The sequence below is a fragment of the Glycine soja genome, chromosome 9 (assembly GCF_004193775.1).
Source record: "Glycine soja cultivar W05 chromosome 9, ASM419377v2, whole genome shotgun sequence".
Classification (NCBI taxonomy): domain Eukaryota; kingdom Viridiplantae; phylum Streptophyta; class Magnoliopsida; order Fabales; family Fabaceae; genus Glycine; species Glycine soja.
In genome coordinates, this window is record NC_041010.1 from 11,029,003 (window position 1) to 11,032,257 (window position 3,255).

The 3,255-nt window shown below is 32.8% G+C and overlaps 1 long non-coding RNA gene across 1 annotated transcript; it reads right to left on the reverse strand.

The window, feature by feature from the left end:
* Positions 1–481: 481 nt before the first annotated feature.
* On the reverse strand, positions 482–2,049 carry LOC114367059. Its single transcript, XR_003657110.1, has 4 exons — positions 1,979–2,049; positions 1,834–1,873; positions 1,024–1,162; positions 482–903 (listed from the first exon to the last, which is right to left on the reverse strand). It is a non-coding gene; the product is annotated as an uncharacterized LOC114367059 (long non-coding RNA).
* Between the last annotated feature and the right edge of the window lie 1,206 nt (positions 2,050–3,255).

A 3,255-nucleotide genomic window follows, 5' to 3' on the forward strand; every position in this document is an offset into this window, starting at 1 on the left:
AGTGAGTATGGTTTGTTTATAAGGATTTTGGAACTATGTGAGGAGAAAAAGAGAGAGAGAAAGAGAGAGAGTGACACGAAGAAGAAGTCGAGGCGCCAGCTCCCTCAGCGTTGCGATGAAGAAGTTAAGGAGACAAAGAAGAAACACAAGAATGAGAGAGAGGAGGCCAACACGTTGTACAATAAAAGAGAGAGAAAGCTAGAAATTAAAAATAGTAAACCTTCAAAGACGGTTTTCACAAAACCATCTTTGTTTTGAAGTATTCAAAGATGGTTTCACAAAACCCGTCTTTGAAATGTTCACAAGACGGTTTTCACAAAACCGTCTTTGTTTTGAAGTATTCAAAGACGGTTTCGCGAAACCCATATTTGAAATGTTCACAATATTTACAAAATTGTCATCATTATACAAACAAAGATGATTTTTTCACGACTAGCATAGATACTGCATCATAGAAAATAGTTTTTTTAGTAGTGGCACATAAATATGTAGCACCAATGTTCACTACTATAAAACATGTCTTTTACGTCGGTTATTTTCAACATACAATGTGTTTTACGTCGTAAAAACTATTGGGGTCTACGACGATGGTTCTGTAGGACCATCTTAGAATGACATACATTTTAAGAAAGTCTCGGCCCCAGGACTGTTTTAGAATAATGTACATTCTAAGACGATCCTGGCATTGAGACCATTTTAGAATATAGTACATTCTAAGATGGTTTTTTACAGAACCATCTTAGAAAGTGTGGTTTTTTTTTAAATGCCATTTGTTTTCATTGCCACCTATGCAATCATTCATGCCAATATGTTTTCACACACACACACACACACACACACACAAGCAATGTGCATGCCATCCTTCCACTTGTAGCCAGAATGTCATCGCATCCTTCCATCCCTCTGCAAAGTGTAAAAGGTATATATATTAGATAACTATATCAATTTTGACAAAAAAATAAACAACATTTTTAATAGAAAGCGGGTCTTTTAACTCTGAAATGGAAAAATGAATTACATCACCTTTGAAGGAAGGGGTTTTCTGTGTTGTAACTTTGTCATTCCTGCTCCCACCTAGATCAGCTTTATTCCCCTCTTGTGCAACAGTAAATTTCGTTCACAAAATTATATTCTTCAAATTTATGAGGTATTCATACGAAAACTGCAAATTTGAGATGAAATGAAGTGTATAGGCTTATCAGTTTTAGCTAACTTCTGTGTTTTTGTTTTAAGATGACACTCCAATTTATAGCACCATAAATTCAACTTTAACAAATATAGTATTATCTAGATTTCAAATTTCAATACAATTATAAAGAAGACCTTTGTGGTCCTGCAGGACTAAGCACCCTTTGACCTTACAAAATTGTGCGATTTTGTAGTTGTCACTCATTACTAATTATTTATTCTCTTTATATCAGGCACTTCTCAAACTATTTTAGAGAAATGCTAACAACATACTCTTTTCTATCGACTGGAATTTATTGGAAATAACAAAAAAATTGGATCCCATGCCTTATTTAATGACCAATGGGGTGGGGATAAATATAGGAAACCTTATCCCCACAATCAAAAAGGTTGTTTCCAGGATTTGAACCCATGACCTCCAAGTCACAAGGCAGCAAATTTACTATTGTGTCAAGGCTCACCCATTATGGCAATGTTCATTATTATCTATAAAATATTTTTGGATGAGTTTCATATTCAAGCATGCACTTGATATTTAAAATTCAAAATGACAGCACAAAATTCAATATTGGAAAACTTTGTGAAGAAAGATCATCAAGGAATAAAATTCAAGAACCATGAATTGAAAAGTGCACAACAACTTACCAGGCCTTGCGATGATTTTTTCTTGGGGCTTCGACATTATCTGTGTCGCAAGAACCAAATGAAGAATGATATTACGGTCATAGAGACAATATAAAAGAAAAAGTTACAAAAATTGACATTTTAAACTTAAGATGGTCACACATACCTGAACCACTTGAGCTTCACCTCCTAAAATCTGAAAAGGTATAATTGCATCTTGCGGACTCTAAACAACATAAACATGAAAAAATCACCGAAAGATTATAAGGATAATTGGTAAAATGTTAGACATTTCCTTTTATGATAGAAATACTAGTCCATGATAAGTTGAGGGGCATTGAAACACCCTTGATAGTTGATAAATAATGCTTACAAGCAAAGATATGAATAAACACACGGAGAAACTTTCCTTTTTCTTAAATTTGTGTGTTAGGATAAACTGCACCAAACATTAAAAAAAAGTTTTTTATTACACAATATCACTTTGAATATTCTAGAGGAGATATGTAAGTTTCATGAAGGCATGGGACAAAGGAGCAAATTATCATGATCCTGAACTCAAGTAAATTTTGTCAATCATACAATGAAGCCATCCTGTCAAATCATTGAAATCAACAAAACAACAACTTCAATTGCAAAAACTTAGCAATATTTAAAAGAAACACAAATTGATCTTCTGGAGTACTTCAATTTCACAAATTACAATCCTAGCTGAGAAGCCATCAATGCATTTAACATATTCTAGAATCAAGATTAACATAAAGCAATTGATTCGAGCCAAGACAAGCTCAAAAAGGGAAGAAAAAGAAATTGTTGTTAAGAGTGAGAATTAATGCAAGTACCTGATAAACATAAGGCTAAAAGGGCATTGAGAAAAATGGTGCAGCCATGGCTGGGCCACAGGGATTACTTTTACGTTACTGACAGCCTATCTGGAGCCATATACATGAAGAAATTAATTGAGTTATTATTGAAGAATTTATTTGATTTCTATCATGTAATAAATTCTCATGTCTAGATGTTGCAAGTTTATGACTGACAATTAATACGAGGATTCAATCAATCACTCAAAAATTCAATATTATTAACTGGACATTCGTCTCACCATTATTTTATAAATGAGTAGCATATTTAATCGTAAAGACCAAGGTTGCCAAACTCAAGTTTATGTAAATTTGACTCACAAACTTAACTCGGGTAAAGTTGACCTATTATAAAAACAATATAAGTAAACTATAAATAACATATTACTTCTAAAATAATAACAATTAACATTAGAAAAATATATTATAATAGAACAAAATAATATAGTTCTAACAACCAACAAAATAAAATTATATCAGAAAGAAGCCATAATATACTATAACAGAGAACACAGACAAAACAGAGAAAAGCCACTCAATCATCAACGAGTCAAAATGGGTGGAAGACAAAGATGGACTA